This window comes from Agrilus planipennis, unplaced genomic scaffold (assembly GCF_000699045.2).
Source record: "Agrilus planipennis isolate EAB-ADULT unplaced genomic scaffold, Apla_2.0 scaffold78, whole genome shotgun sequence".
In the NCBI taxonomy this organism is placed as follows: Eukaryota; Metazoa; Arthropoda; class Insecta; order Coleoptera; family Buprestidae; genus Agrilus; species Agrilus planipennis.
Genome location: NW_020438928.1, coordinates 1,200,259 through 1,217,936, shown reverse-complemented (window position 1 = coordinate 1,217,936; position 17,678 = coordinate 1,200,259). Strand labels below are relative to the sequence as shown.

At 33.7% G+C, this 17,678-nt stretch overlaps 1 long non-coding RNA gene across 1 annotated transcript in view; it reads right to left on the bottom strand.

Moving 5' to 3' along the window:
* Positions 1–11,148: 11,148 nt before the first annotated feature.
* The window catches only part of LOC108733753, an 11,776-nt gene continuing 5,246 nt past the window's right edge, over positions 11,149–17,678 (bottom strand). Inside the window, exon 2 of the long non-coding RNA XR_001937275.1 lies at positions 11,149–11,330. This is a non-coding gene — a long non-coding RNA (uncharacterized LOC108733753). The remainder of the gene's footprint in view (positions 11,331–17,678) is intronic.

The window sequence follows — 17,678 nt, the reverse complement described above, 5'->3', positions numbered from 1 at the left end:
TGCGCGAATGACTTATTTTTTGGATTGGGTAATTCTTGCTAGTAAAAATTAAAAATTTTTTATTATTTATTTAGTAATTACTTATTTTTTAAATATAAAACTGTTGTATAATCTATACAGGTGAGTCATTAAGCCGAAATCGGTCATTCATACTCGTATACTTCAAAGTAGAGAAAAGTATTTCAAATAAAAGTTAGGTATATAGAGTTAAGTGTGTAATAACGTAAAAATATTTTGAAATATGGCAGACTTTCGGTTATACGGGAAATATACAGTAACTTCGTTATTTTAAATGGAATCCCCTAATTTTTATTGCATTTTTGAATTCCCCATAAAAAAACAATGTCAGTGTATTAAAATTAAAATGTGTTTGAACCGGAGTTATTTCACGTTTCTGGAAAAATTTGACGTTTGCAGTGTTTGGCGCCATTTTAAATATATCAGAAACGAAAGGACATACAGGTTTGTGGTTTCGTTTCTGGAAGAAATTACCTATTATGTATAGGCATTAGATACACACGTACATAGTATGATATTTATCTGTGCCAATTCAAACAGGAATAACCTTTTTTTTAAACGGGATGCCATATTTTTTTTCGCGTAGTCTAATGCAAAATTTAATTTCCTTTCGACTGATATAGGGGTGTTGGTATCTGTGGCTAGTAGTTTTTGAGATAATTGCATTTTGTTTTTGAAATTTTGAATAATATCGCATTATCAAGTTACCCGTTTGAAAAAGTTTGACGAGTTTGTTTTGTTTTTTGATTTTCAGTTTAGGTGCTAATTGTTGAGTAAGGGTGCAGAAAATTTTTAATGCCAAATTACCAAATTAATAATATTTATAAGTAAATTAACCGTGAAAGTTTTCGAAACAATTATTAATAAAATTAAATTAAACAGTCATTACGAATATTTTCTTTGATATCAGGCATAATATTATATACATTCTACTTGTAATACCTAGTGCAGCGTCGATCCTGTTCCTACACTTAGACTTTGTTGCACTACAATTAGAAAATTTCGTTTTGAATAAATAGGCTTGTTTTGAAAATTTTGGGGTTCTCATCATTTAAAGGCTGATTGTGGTTTCAAATCAGTCACTAATTGAATCATTAAGCCAACTGGTTCAGTTATCACGGAAAATTGATTGAGAACCGAGGAACATCGCAAAAGAGTTTTCAATTTATGTAGGTGTTCTAAAAATACTTCATAAACTTCTTCGTCTGCCTTAAAATTTAATACTTACATTCAAATGTTTAGTGTATCTAATGCAGGAAAATAATCAATATTATTAAATTCAACTGATGGAATCTAAAAATGCAATTTTATCAATAGACACAATGATAACTTAACTTCGTTGTATTTGATAAAAATATCTATCAGATACATATGCAAGTTTTATCAATTACGACGGATTTGTCAAAAGTATAACAAAATTCAATAAGACCAATGGGTAACTGACAATGAGTTGAAAGTTCTTAAAGTTTTAATAGGGAGTGAATTTCCAATGGATAGCTATTTCTATTATTTATAAGTGGATATGTAATAAAAGTGCTTTACATCCACTGCCCATGTCATCGCACAAAATTAATAAAACAATAATCTGGATTGGACTGGTCTTGATTTTACATTTTTAGGTTACAGTTTTTACGGTTCATCCACAACATATTTTAAATTGTCGTGAAACGCCTATTAGGGTATCTTCATCAATTTATTTTCTACTTAAAATGTTATAAATGTGAATATACGTTTCTTATTTGTACAATAAAGTAAATAATAGTCTACTTTTGTGTTTATTTCCATTTTATTTATTAAGTATTAAAAAAGAAGTTAGTTTAGTGGTGGACATTATAGTTTACCTTAAGCCTTTGTCTACACGGAGAAAACTAAGTTTTTATGACAATGCAAAAATTACAATTTTCGATTGTAAATGACTGAATTTGTTGTAGAAATAGTCGAATTTATTAGGTATCTTACAATAATCTCAAATTTGACGTTTTCTTAAAAAAGTTTTCAAGTTTCTTAATTGTTACAGTTTAATTTGTAATATCAACTAAAATACCTAATTTAATTTAAACCTAAAATTTAATACAGGGGAAAATTCTAAAACATGCAGGACAAGAGGTTAGAGATCGTATGTCCGTAGAGAAGTCCCTAATGATTATAAACGGAACATGGTAGTAACCATACTTAAAAACCGGGGCTTCCCATGCGACAAAAATCTTAACTAGAATTGTACAGGAGAAGTTTGCTTAGATTTGAAGATGATATACCAGTATTAGCTAGATGCTTTAAAAAAATGGAAGCGGTATTGACAAAACAGTACTGTATGAAATTAAATAAAAGTAAAACTAAAATACTGGTATGCAAGGGAAAAAAAAGTAGGGAAAGAGAGGATATAAAGATAGGACCCGAAATATTAGAAGAAGTGGCTGATTTTAGATACTTAGGAAGTCAGATAAGTCAGGATGGAAGGAGTAGTAGGGATATAAAGCAGAGGATAGCGCAGGGTCGTGTCGCCTTCAATAAAAAGAAGTTACTTCTATGCTCGCGAACGATTAATTTAGAAATTGGAAAAAGGTTGCTAAAGGTGTATATTTGGAGTGCGGCGCTGTATGGGTGCGAAACATAGACAGTGGGCGCGGCGGAAAAGAAAAGGTTAGAAGCGATCGAAATATGGTGTGACTGGCGAATTGTGAGGATACCGTGGATAGAGAAGGTTAGAAATGAGGAGGTATTAGAAAGAATAGGAGAACAGAGGATTCTATGGAAGTCAATAAGAATTAGGAGAGATAGGTTAGTAGGACATGAAGCATGAAGGTATAGTCAGAGACATATTAGAGATAGAAATGGGAGTTAGGAAGAGTAGAGATTGACCTCGATTAGATTACTGTTAGCAAATAGTTAAGGATATGGGTTGTTCTAGTTTTAGGGAAATGCGAAGATTAGCTCAGGATTGGATTTTTAAGTTAAGAGAAAAGTACATTTACTTTAGAAGCAGTATGTAGAACAAATTTTTTTTGTAATTTTATGACACCAAAAGGCAGTACAGAGAAAAATAAAGAAAGAGTGGAGGAAACATTAGGGGAAGAGCAATTTGGGTTAAGAAAAAATAGGGGTATGCGGTATGCCATTTTAGCTTTACAGTAACAGAGCGCGTATGTAGGTTTAGATTTAGAAAAAACTTTTGATAGTGTTACACGGGACAAGAAGTTGAATATATTTGAAAATGTAAGGATGAGATACAGAGATAGAAGCCTTCAGCAACGTAGAGAAGTAAATACTAATAAGGGCGTCAGGGATGTACACTGTTTAGATTTGCAGATGATATAGCAGTATTAGCATATAGCAAGGAGGAGATAGAAATAGCCTTAAATAAAATGGAAAATGGTATTGATAAAACAGTATTGTATGAATATAAATAAAAGAAAAACAAAAACACTAGGGTGCAAGGGAAGAAAAAGTAGGAAAAACGAATATAAAGATAGCAGACGAATAATTAGAAGAAGTAGCTGATTTTTGGTATCTAGAAAGTGTGATAACGTAGGATGGAAGAAGTAGTAGAGATAAAAAGCAAAGGGCAGCACACGGTCAAGTTGCTTTCAACAAAAAGAAATCACTTCTATGCGCGCGAACGGTTGATTTAGAAATTTGAAAAAGATTGTTAAAGGTGCATGTCTGGAGCGCGGCGCTGTACGGGTGCGAAACATGAATGGTGAGCGCGGCGGAGAAGAAAAGGTTAAAAGCGTTCGAAATGTGGTGCTCTATGTAGGCGAATAATGAGGAGGCATTGGAAAGAATAGCAGAATAGAGGTCACTAACGAAGTCAATAAGAAATAGGCGAGGTACATTGGTAGGACATAGATGGGTTAGTTAGAGACATATTAGAAGTAGAAACAGGAGCCAAAAGAAGTAGAGGTAGACCTAGATTAGATTACTGTTCATAAACAGTCAAGGATGTGGGATGTTCTAGTTTTATTAGGGAAATGCGAAAATTATATCAGGATAGGAAAAAGCGGATGTGTGGACTACGGCCTTATGATATTGATGGTGAGACCAAAATTGTGGCTTCAACGCTACACTAGGAACTCCAAGGGGAGCGTGACTTCTGATCAGAATCCATTTAAGAATTGTTCCCCTATTTCTTAAGGGCAAAATTATTTAACGTACCTCGAATAACTTTTTTTTGGTATTTAAGCATTGTATATGATGTATGAACTTTTCTTAAATATTGTTATTGATAAATATTTGTTTGTTTTATTAAAATATAGTTGTCAATAACTACAGTTTGCTAATATCTGAAGGTTTAACAATAGTAGGCCAATGATTAGGATATGTCCATAATGCTACTTCTTGAAGTAATTTGCTTCCGTATTTGAATAAGATTTAGTTATAAAACTTTCAAGATATTACAGAATCTATAATAATGCATTTAAATTGCTCAATAAATTGAAATAATTTTATTTAATCGAGGCAATAATTATTGATTTTATTAGATAGCTACATTTACTACAGTTGATATTTTACGTATTCTTTTACATATTGTATTTACTTTTTCAAGAAAAACCCCTTTGAATAATTACAATGTAAAATTAATTTAAAAATGTTATAATTTATGGAATAATCCTTTCCGAAAAAGTGTTACATTTGAGGTATTATATTTGGTTTTCTTTTTGACTGTCTTCGATTTTATTTAACCGCATCTCTGCTTGGCTTATTAATCCGACAAGTGCTGCCACGATCGTCAAATTTTTCAATAACAATTAGTTATAAACACCTGAGCATCGAGTCGTAATAATTTCTGAGAGCCTGATCCTGCTCTAAATTTGGTGATAAGTGCTGCCGCGACTGTGGAATTTTTGAATTATGATATCGAAGACAAACATCTGGTGAAAGGCAAGTCCTCCGTAAATTATGAACAACTAAAAATGTTCACAGTGTCAGTGAATTGTATTGTGGTGTAAACTATTAGTGAGTCATATCATCAAAGGATTTGGCTGTGTATTCTGGAATAAATGTAAGTTAATAAAATTGATTATTGTATACTTTGACTAATGATATGATAGTGCTTTAATATATAATTGAATTGATGTTTAAATTTTGTGAGGAATTAACCTCAGTTTGTTATAAAAATTAAAAATAGTTGTCTTCCCACTTATCTTCTACTACTTAGAAAAATATTAAAAAAGGTGATGATTGGGAATGAGACGTGGTAACTTTGAATGAAAATTAACAGTTCTGCATTACATTAGGTTTTCTTTTACAGTGCACTTTACAGTGCATCGATACTGAACACTCATTATTATATAGGTAGATATATTCAAACCTTACTATTTATATTTTCTGTATTTTAGTTTCATAATAATGACTGATTTTATTATTAACTAAATACAATGTGAAATTAAAATCATCTGCAAAACATGTATCCGCAAAATCATCAGAATCTTGTTTTATTTTGGAATAATCTTGGATGTCACATTTAACAGTAATTACATATCATTTACTATACCTTCATCATCATAAGATTGTCAGTCCTAAGACTAGCTCATCTAACTCCACATTATATTCTTTCTCTAAACTTGTCTGTCTTTTCTTCATTTTCTATCAAAGTGACCCTCGTCTGGTTTCTTGTATTATTACTACTGTACCCTACTTTTCTAAAATTCCTTTTAATTATATTATAAGCCTCATCTGTTTTACCTACTTCGATCTTTTTTTCTCCTTTTTTACACATCATATCAATCCACTATTCCTTAGCTGCCCTACACTTTATATCTTTTTTCCCTTCTTTTTCAGTCCTGTTTTTGTATTTTCGCTTTCTTCTATTAGTCCTACGATCTCGTTTGTTATCCAGGGTTTCATACTTTCGTTTTGTTTAAGACCTAATATATCTGTAGCTGTTAACTTTAGGCATGTTTTAATGCAGTTCAATTCTGTCTCTATGTCCCTAACATTCGTTTCTCCTGCCTCCTTTAGTATTTCGTCTGTCCTTATACCTAGCTTATCACGTGTTTCGCTACAATTTAGCTTTTCTAAGTCAGACGTCTTCTTGCCTTCCCCTTTTTTCAGAATTTTCAATTTAGGATTGATCTTTATAACTACTACGTTATGATCGCTATCTATATCTGCTCTTGGATAACTCTTACAGTTCTTCATTTGATTTTTAAATCTTAGTATGTAATATATCTGATATCTCCCTAAATCACCTGGCATCTTCCACGTATAGCTCCTCCTAACGTGATAGTTGAATAAAGTATTCGCGACGATTAAGTTATGTTTATCGCAAAATTCTATCAGTCTATCTCCCCTATCATTTCTATTGCCTAATCAAAAGAACCTGCTATTGCACCGTCTTTACCTTCATCTACTACTGCGTTGAAGCCTCCTACAAATATTAGGTTTTCCTCTCTTTTCACTAAACTTAACACGTCTTCTATATCTGCATAAACCGCTTTTAGGTCTCCATTACTGTAAGATGATGTAGACATGTAGACCTGCACTATTACCATTTTCACTTGTTTCGAGTCTAATGTAGCCATAACTATCCTATGTTTTTTTTGTAAATAACTTTCTATAATCTGTTCTGCTTTCCTACGCCTTACAATTCCAACCCCCCAATTATCTTCCACTAATTCTGTATTTATTATTCTAAAGCCGTCACTCCAGAAGTGTCCAACTTCTGACCAACGGACTTCACCATTGCTTACTATATCTAATTCCAGTTTATTCATCTCAACATTCAAATTTTCTAATTTGCCTACTTGCCTCATTGTCCTCCGACACGTGAAACATTGCACCTTCCCCTATTGCACTTATTGATGAGATTCCCCAAGGTAATTCCCGCCCGGGCATCAGAATGGGGGACTTGTTTACATCAGGTGTACTTTACCCCAGAGGACGCCATCATTCGGGTTCCATGTGTATTACTTGGGATATCATAATGTGGTGGTTTCCCGATGCTTTCCACATCGCAGTATTGTGCATCAGAGTGCCATACTTCTCCTCGTGATCTCTGCCACCCTAAAAACTGAAAGATTTGCTGCCCTCTTTCAGGAATTTGTCTTCAGTTTCGTTCCTCTTTAATAACCCCGCATTTGATTTCTAATATGATTGACAAGCGCGTCGCTTCGGTGTAGTACCCATTGAACTTATATTATATTATTATTTATATGAAAAAATAATTGCAAGTAATTTGTACGAATTATCTTACACCATGTCGTATTTTTTGAATGACAGGTTTGGAGTTTCGAAAATTTTAAAATTAGATCTAACCCAAACAAACTTAACCTAATCCGATCCTAACGTAACCTACGGTGACTTATAAAATAATTCGAAGTGGTCTGTATTCTGTCGAAACTGCCAGACGCGGATCGCGATTTCGATCTTTTTGGATCTCATCAGCGCGTCGCAGACAGCTACGACAGAACACAGACCAACTTTTACCTGCTGTCTTAACAGCGCGTTTTAGAAATTATCACAAATGGCGCGGTAAACGACATCTGTAGTGCGATGCTACATTTTAGGATTACGTATGCTTCAACAAGGTCCATCTAAATATATGGATATCTACTTGCTGAAACGAATCTCGGCGTAGCTAACCTCAACGTAATAACCTCAAAATAATTCGAAGTGGTCTGTAGGTATTCTGTCGAAACTGCCAGACGCGGATCGCGATTTCGATCTTTTTGGATCTCATCAGCGCGTCGCAGGCAGCTCCGACAGAACACAGAAGTTTCATCTTTTCAGCAAGTAGATATCCATATATTTAAATGGACTTTGTTGGAGCATACGTAATCCTAAAATGTAGCATCGTACTACAGATGGCGTTTACCGCGACATTTGTAGTATTTTCTACGGTGACTTAATTTTTTTATTTGATATTAGATAAAATGCATTGGTCGAATATTAATCACATGCGATTTCCAGTTTTATAATTTTCATTGACTTTTTGAGGGTTCGGCGAACGAGTCCGTTTTCCAATGATACCCGACGGAGAAAATCTTTCGAAGGTCGGGAAATCAAATCGGCATTAGTCATAGAGGAGCAGAGGTTTTAGTTAATTACCAGGACGGAGGAAAATGCAGGAAAAATCGATGCAGACACTCCGCCTCTTCTTGATAATCGTCTCTCTCATAAATATTCTTAATGCGTCAGTAAGGCCAGTGGCTGTGAATAAGATAGCGTGGGACAGAGTTCTCCTTCTTCAGCCATCACTTACATGCACACACATATTATATGTGCATGTATATATACATTACATTCTGGGACCATTAACACTTTTTGCATCGGTCTCAGGGCACACATGTTAAGGCATCCTCGTGAGCGTTACTTAACACTTAATCAGGCACGAGTTCACTTCATTACCTTTGCCGTAACCAAGGTTTTTTTTACCAGATGATAATGGAACCTGAACGGGAATCTGAGAGAGACTTGTAGTAACTTACAGGCACATATTTTAGTTTCTTATTGTGGGCCAATATTTTAAAAATATTTTTTTTACTATTCAGTTTAATACAAAAGATACTGGTTTAGGTAAAAGGTCAGAAACTTATTTTAAATGGGTTAAGTCATACTTAAAATCTTAACCAGAATTGTACAGAGTAGGATGGAAAAAAGGGCGGAAGAACTATTAGGGGAAGAATAATTTGGATTTAGAAGAAATAAAGGAACGAGGGAGGCCATTTTAGCTTTACGGGTAACAATAGAGAAAACGATAGAAAAAAGAAAGAGGGCGTATATAGGATTTGAAGATTTAGAAAGAGCTTTTGACAATGTTAAATGGGACAAGATGTTAAATATACTTATAAATGTAGGGATGAGTTACAAAGGTAGAAGAGTGATACTTGTTTGTATAAAGAACAACAGGCAGTTATAGAGCTAGGGCTGTAACGTAGAGAAGTAAAAATTAGGAAGGGAGTCAGACAGGGATGTACACTGGCACCGCTACTTTTTAATTTATACATCGAAGACGAGATCAACATCATTAAAGACAGTGCAACTGTAGGGATAGATTTACAGGGGGCAAAAGATTAGTATGCTTAGATTTGCAGATGATATAGTAGTATTACATCTAGCAAGGAGGAGTTAGAGATAGCTTTAAATAAAATGGAAGCGGTACAAACAGATCAGTACTGTATGAAAATAAATAAAACTAAAACTAAAATACTAGTATGTAAGGGAAGAAAAAGTAGGGAAAGAGCGAATATAAAGATAGGAGACGAAAAATTATAAGAAGTGACTGATTTTACCTATCTAGGAATTCAGATAAGTCAGGATGGAAGGACTAGTAGGGATATAAAGCAGAAAAAGGTTGTTAAAGGTGTATGTTTGGAGCATGGCGCTATACCGGTGCGAAACATGGACAGTGGGCGCGGCGGAAAAAAAAAAGGTTAGAGGTGTTCGAAATGTGGTGTTACAGGCGAATGATGAGGATACTGTGGATAGAGAAGGTTAGATAAGGTGAGGAAGATGAATAACTCTTGATAAAAGCTTGACATTTGAATACCTATTAGAAATTTGGGTTATGACATAAATCGCCAAATTTAAAATATAGTATAGTCCGAAACCAGAATTGTATTATTTGGTTCAGTCATTACATGGTAACGATGTGTAGAAGTGAAACGTCGATTCTCAGGGACAAAAGGAAAAACTACTCCATTTTTTAATAACATTACTTGTAGAAAAAATATGGCAAGTAAATTAGCAAGAACAGTGCGTAAATCGGCAGAAAAGGTTTTACTCATGGTTTTAAAGTTGAGTACGGATAATCAACTGCAGAGCTGTCACTAACAGTCAATGACTACCAATTTCCTTTTTTCTTTTAATTCAAGGCTGATGTAATAAATGAAACACGGTTTTAATGTCAGGAAGTCAGATAATTCAGGATGGAAGGAGCAGTGGAGATATAAAACAGAGGATAGCATAGGGTAGAGTTGCCATTATCAAAAAGAAGTCATTTCTGTGTTCGCTAACGGTTAATTTAGAAATTCGAAAAAGATTATTAAAGGTGCACGTCTGGAGTGCGGCGCTCTACGGTTTAGAATAAGAAGGGTGCGGAAGGAAAGAAAAGGTTAAAGGACTCCATGGAAGTCAATAAGAAAAAAGCATGATAGATTGGTGTTCTACCAACTAACTGATTATTTATTAGAATGTCTAATTAAAAAATGGAAGGGTTCATTCGATATTCAGAATTTTGAAGATTAGTCAGCCTCTCTTATAGCATGCTTAACGTAGAAAATGATTTCGCTGACGTCGGAACTTAATTTATTAAAAATTGTTGTAAATTATTAATTTTTAGGTTTACCAATTTGACGTATATGGGGGAGAGCATGGGAAGGTTCTAATGCCTATATTCAGTATTCGTTCTGATAGGTACATTCTAATAATAAAATTTTGTCATTTAGAGTACTATATGAGCAAAAGCCAAACTTGGACGGGTTTAACTAGTACGTTCTTAAGTAATAGACAAATTATTACTTTCAACATTTATCACATTGTAGTTCTAGTTTACTTATGGGGTATGGATTTCCTGGATATCTTTCCTGATGTAGGTAATATTAAATGACCAAATTATTATATTATTGGTATGGTTGGAAGAAAACAACGACTATATCTTTTTTCAAAATTGTTTTATTTTTAGTACGTACTTAAGTTGAGTATATCAGAGGTACGCCATTAACTCGCATAATGTGTATATTACTAATTAGGTATATCAATATCAAATAACATATGGATTAACATTAATACTCTCGTCGACTTCTGTAATGAAAATATTTCTGCGAAGTTTGTTATTATTAATATTATTTTATATTATATAGGTACTAACTTTCCTATTTATTCTGTTACATCATTACAATGTATCGTGATATAAACACATCACCTAAATCTACAAAAATCAGAGAGTTTATCAATTTTTCTTTAATTAAGTATCAAGTTATTGCTTTAGAAACTATTTGTAAATACATATATGTATGTGGCTAACTGTTACGTATTTATGTTTTAAGAAACAAATAAATAAATACTTGAAGGAGAACTTCGGATCATGACAGATGTAGGCGTCGTTTATGTAGGTTATTATACATTTTGTTACCAATAGACCTTCTGAAGATGCAGGCATATTGGGGACAAAACGTGATGCGTTTTTTTTTCTTGTGGAAGGTACTGTAGAATCCTGGTTGACACGGGGTCAGGATTCTAGAGTTTCTTCTACATTTTCGATCGGCAATGGGCAAACGTACGCGTACTCATATTGGTCACGAAGATCTTCAGGTCACAAGATCTTGATGACAATGATGCTTTTGACCACCGTCGAGGACAAGCTTTAACTCCATCTGAAACAATAGTAAACATATTCATATGTGTGAGAATTTTGCAAATAGGCAGATGTAGGCACCACATGTTAATTATCGTGGGACAAAATATATTGCAACAAAGAGAATCAGTAGATTTCTCTTTTATGTCTGTTAATTTGTTTGGAAGGTATGGACGACCGAAAGGATAGTTAATAATACGTTGTTTTTCGAAACGCTTTACAACTTTTATTGTTGCTCCTTCAGGCGACACTAATACGTAGGGAGTGTTTCCGAAATAAGTACCAAGTTTACAAGAGTTGGTAGGGCATCATAAAACAAAAAAATTAAGTAAATGTTTGGTCCGAAAGTCCACCGTTTCTAGAAAAAACTATTTGAAAATACAGGCAACAGCCAGCCAGCCCTGGTAGGATTATACAAACAAATTCAATCAGCTGCTACTTAGCAGCATCCGTGTTGTATTCCTTTTGTATTTTTGTAATCATGTTTGTTATTTGTCAGATTAGATTATTTGTGATTGACGATGTTTATGTTTACAGTCAGCTTAAAGTAGAAGTAGGTCAATGTGTCACTGCCATAGGTCAGTGTTATTATTGTATTGACCAATGCGTGAGTTTCTATTCGAACCGATCCTGCACCTTCGCCGGCGTGTAGTCCTGATCTAAATGTATGAGGTTGTATGAAACAGCGCGTGTATCAAACGACCGTGTATGATCGGTGCAAATGAAGTACGCTAAATGCCGAATGTTTTTGCGCGACACAGAAATAATTTTTGTAATGGAAGGACAGAGCAAATCACCCATCAAAAATGTACCGCACCTGGACAATACACCTCAATAAAATTACTACTATTACCTATCCAGAAGATATTAATTTACCTATTAAATTTTACATAACGTTAATTTCTCATCTTTTGTATTTTTAATACCATCTCTAGGTGTACTTCAAATATTACTCCTTATTATTAACGATGAACGAAGTAGTTGTTTAATTTATTGTCATCGCAATGGGTGTCTAAAGAATATTGTGTGGTAGTGTAGTAGTAAGATGTTATTTACTTTATTAGTCGTTCCACAATCGCCACTGTTTATATTTTTCATGGATGTAGTTTCTAAGTTGTTATCACAATTTCTCTATACGTTGCCAGTTCACACTCAGGGCCCTTCGGATTGCAACTGTATATTAATTTCGTCAATTCAACTTATCATTCATTTTCTTCTGTCTTAATTTTTGTTTATCTCATCATCCTCACCCCCATGATTTCTGAAAGGAGGCTTAAGAGGGCCTATTGCCTTTCCTTCTAGTGTACTTTGAAGGTACTGCTCAACTATAAGCATTTAACTGCAAACACTGAAAAGTTTTATTTTTTATTCTTGGCATTTGATACCTACTAGCAATTGACATTACTTTCTTCCGATATAATTATATCTATACCTATGTAAAAGTGTCGATACCGGCTTGGTATCGTCCAATCCCACTCGTTAATGACATATTAGTTGCAATAGTTGTACTAACTACATTTTACCGTAAACTGGATTAACCTAATCTAACAAAAATCTAGGCATTGCAATCTCTGAAAATGCTATAATAAATGGCAACTATCCAGTTTACGTAGTACCTAACCAAAAGGGATCGACAGCCTATTGTATTTTACCCCCACAACTACAAATCAGAATTGTACAATTGACTAAAATAAACAAATTCAACAACACTCATCTAAATCCCTTCTTTCATCACATTTTTCCAATATATGCAGCAAGATTTCCTCTCCTATTTCACATAATCTACACAATATTTCATCCTGCTTCATCCAAAATTTACGTTCTCTACATTAATTTTCCATTCTAAACCTTGCTATTATAGTTATCTTTTTTATTCCCTTCAAATACCCTAACACACAATCCCCCTGCCAACCCCCCCTCAGATCCAGACCTTTATGCACTCTACGTATCTTGAGACTATATTTCTCAGATCCTTACCTCATGTCATTTTACTCATACACCTACACATATTCCCATCCTTGACACTTACTTTTAGTTTCTATTTCTAACATACTCCTTCAAACTCTTCTTATATATATATCACCTTCTTTTAATTTCTCTAATTTGTTCATTAATTACTACTCTGTTGTCTATCTTCCCAATCGTAACACCCATTTTATATATTTGTACCTGTATTTACTCCTTCAACCCCCACGTTTTTTTACTCCATAGAATAATAAGCCTCTAAGTATGTATACGTTGGGAATTGGGCAATTGGATATTTTAATTTCTCAAATGAAAATGTAGATTTATAAAAAATCTGTTTCGTTTTTTGTATAAATGACGCTCAGTGTTTATAAAGGATCGGATATTCAGTTGAAAATGGGAAAAACCGTATGCTTTGCTCACTAAATCAAGCAGAGATTGGGGTTTTAGCTGCAGTTCCTAGAGCTTTTCTAAGTGACTGTTAAAAAGTGGACAATCCACTAAATCCGTTGTAATTTATTTGTTGACAGTGCCAAAACAATGCTGTCCCGTGCTATTGTCTCCACACCAGTTGTTTTATACGAGCCTTTAAGAAAAGCTCCTCGTTTAGTATTCATTTGTAAGAAAAACTTCACGATTTTGAATACTAATGTTTTGATATCTATAAAAATTTGAACCTTTTTCTTGTTAAATTTTATCAGTAGTCTTTAGATAAGCTCTTTTAGGCAACATAAATCTGGAAACTTTTTTGCAAATAATGATGAAAAATTCTGGAAAAGGGTATTCCTTAGCCTTATTTGATGTTGTTCCGATTCGGGTCTAGAGGGCGTCGATGCTGCGGCTACTGGCTGCGAAAGCCTTTACAAATTTGTCAGGCTGTTTTTTTTATACCTTACTTACGAATCTTTTTCATAACTGAACTACTTTGATTTTTCCCATGGGAATTAGAATAACTCCAGGATTCACGACTTGATGTTTACTATGCTTTTTTGATCAGTTTATTCTTATTTTACTTAGCACACTGTATACCTTTATCAGAGTAAATGTATATTTCGTGAATAATATCTATAATTAACAAAATATGAACAAACAGAAGAAATGTAAAAAGAACTTAATTTTTAAACATTTAATCTTTACTATTAGGTAATATTACCTTTATTTTTATAACATTCGAAATTCTAGGGGACAAATAGTATTAGCGAAAATTTCCTGATGTTTTTGCTTCAGTTCAGGGATTTTTTTAATATGATATTGAAAATAATGTTTTGCGTATTGTTGGAAATTAGTTTGAAATCTCAATAATAGTTAATGCCATTCGTTTCAGCTTCGCAGCTATCCAGAAACGTATACTTTTTAGTATTCTTCAAAGCCTTTCAAAATAAGTTCAGCCTGGTAACAGCGGACAGCGTTTTGCAATCGTAATAAACTTATTTATCTACAAGCACTGTCATCAGGAGACACTTCTTGTGTTTTTCTTGACCTATGGTGACGCGGTAGTTTGCAGAGACAGGAATAGATTTAGCTAAACTATAATTAGACGGCTTAAGTATCGCACTACCCAGGGGACATCATTACCTACCTTTAAACATATATCTATAAACATATTACAAAATGTGGCTTCTATATTAGCCTACAATACTTGAACGTATTTGATTTTGTGGTTAGCTTTTTTTGTTTTACAAAATTTAAAAACAATTTGNTGCAGAACGTTTTTATGCACCTCTAAAGCCGCTTTTTAAGAACACTTTAAAAGTCGTCCCTGATTGAGACTGTGTCGGGATTGAAATGAAAAGGTGTGAGATTGAGGTAGAATCCAAAAACGATTTGTGGGGCTAATAAGCGAATGAGTGAGTGAGTTGGGTGTGCGAAACCTCGCTGGCTGGCACTGGTTTTACACGGACGGTATTGTAAACATTGGAGGGCACCCCAGTTGGCGTGAACGTTCTTCTTCCGTGCCAACTGGAGCCGTCAATGGACACGCACTTTGGCACTTTCGCGTAATAAAACGGGGAAGTCCCCCTACGCATGCCAAAAACTACACGTTCCGGTACTACTAATGTCACGGTCGTATTTTGTTATTTTTCGCACTTTTGTTGCCAAATATTGAAAAGTATTCTTTGAATCTTTATCAATTGTTTTTAATTTCTGTTTGTTCTCGATTTTTTCTTCTAATGAGGTGCAGAATCAAAGCTAGAAAGGTAAAAGGCTTTCTTTTTATTGCAAACTTATCACCGATGTTTCGCCTTGGATGTAAAGCTTTCATTAAGACTATTCATCATCATGATGTCGCCAGTCCTAAAACTAGTTGGACACTCACCTCTACTCCTTCTGTACACACATTGTCGTGGGTACCCAAAAGGACATATGATACCTTTTATCCGTAAAAAAAATACTGTTTCCGAAGGATCGAAAAATTAATTGTATTTAGGATATCAACTCCGAAAGTAATAAATAAATGAACCAAAAATGAGAATTTGAGAAAGTAAGTTAAAAATCGTACTAAATACAAACAAAAATATGTAAGTCTCGAATAAGAAAAGGACTTGGAAGATTCACAGTAGTACAAATGGGAAGTTCTAAGAGAAATAATAAAACGGAACATTTCCTAGACGCATTTTCTACATTATTTCAAATTATCCAGTTATGTTAGCTGTAATTGCCTAAAATAATGGATCCATTTACATCACGGACGCAATTTATAATGCACTTAATGTCACAAGCATGTGACGCCGAAGAAGTGACGCTAGCCAACATGTTAAACATATAAAAAGAAATTGCTTCGAAACGATATTAAAGACTGGAAATAGAGATAATAGCAACTTACACGCGATACATTTTATGAGACTGTGAAAGACTATTATCCGATAAAATCGGCAGCCCCTGCCCGAACGGTGATCCCTTTTCTTTCAGTTGTAATCAATATCACTTATAATTTTCGTAAATCTCCGTTCTTAGTACTAAACCGTTTTAAGAGTATAAAAAAAAACAAAAAAAAATCGAAAATAAATACCTAGGTCGATCTAAATGAAATTTAAGTAACGACTATACATAATCTTAGTAGGTATTTGTGAAAAAAATACCAAATGAATCTGACAACGGAAACTTGTTTTGATATCNGGAATAGATTTAGCTAAACTATAATTAGACGGCTTAAGTATCGCACTACCCAGGGGACATCATTACTTACCTTTAAACATATATCTATAAACATATTACAAATTGTGGCTTCTATATTAGCCTACAATACTTGTACATATTTGATTTTGTGGTTAGCTTTTTTTGTTTTACAAAATTTAAAAACAATTTGGAACTGGAAAAATTGATGCTAGAATTTTCATTGTCAAATATTAGACAGAAAATGTTGTTAAATATTTTGTAAAATCCTAACTAATGTTATAAATCTCAATGTGAGTTTGTTTGTTTGCTACAAGTCACTTAGTCAGGGGTACAGTAAAGGACATACGGTACTTTTTATCCAGATAAAAAATAGTGTTCTCGAGGGATAAAAACTTTAGTTTTATGTGGTCGTTGATGATATTTGACAAGTATATAGGACATCAAAGCGAGCGAAACAGCGGGTAAATCTTTTTATAAAACTAGTTCTTTCCCCTTATCAGTCGCTGTGAGCTCGAAACTGTTAGCACCATTGCTTCGAGTGGTTAAAATTTACTTTTGTGAACAATTTGTTTAATTACTTTGTGTTAAAAATTGTTTGAAAAATTAAATTTATAGGAATTGTTTCTAAATAGGTATGCAACACATCGTACACTTCAGCATAATAAATTGCTGATACTAACTACGTAATATTACTTTGCCCTGTGATGACAGCACTCATAATTTCTTTTATATATAATATTTTGTACACACATTGTCGTGGGTACCCAAAAGGACATATGATACCTTTTATCCGTAAAAAAAATACTGTTTCCGAAGGATCGAAAAATTAATTGTATTTAGGATATCAACTCCGAAAGTAATAAATAAATGAACCAAAAATGAGAATTTGAGAAAGTAAGTTAAAAATCGTACTAAATACAAACAAAAATATGTAAGTCTCGAATAAGAAAAGGACTTGGAAGATTCACAGTAGTACAAATGGGAAGTTCTAAGAGAAATAATAAAACGGAACATTTCCTAGACGCATTTTCTACATTATTTCAAATTATCCAGTTATGTTAGCTGTAATTGCCTAAAATAATGGATCCATTTACATCACGGACGCAATTTATAATGCACTTAATGTCACAAGCATGTGACGCCGAAGAAGTGACGCTAGCCAACATGTTAAACATATAAAAAGAAATTGCTTCGAAACGATATTAAAGACTGGAAATAGAGATAATTTTACTTAAAATAACAGCAACTCATACGCGATACATTTTATGAGACTGTGAAAGACTAT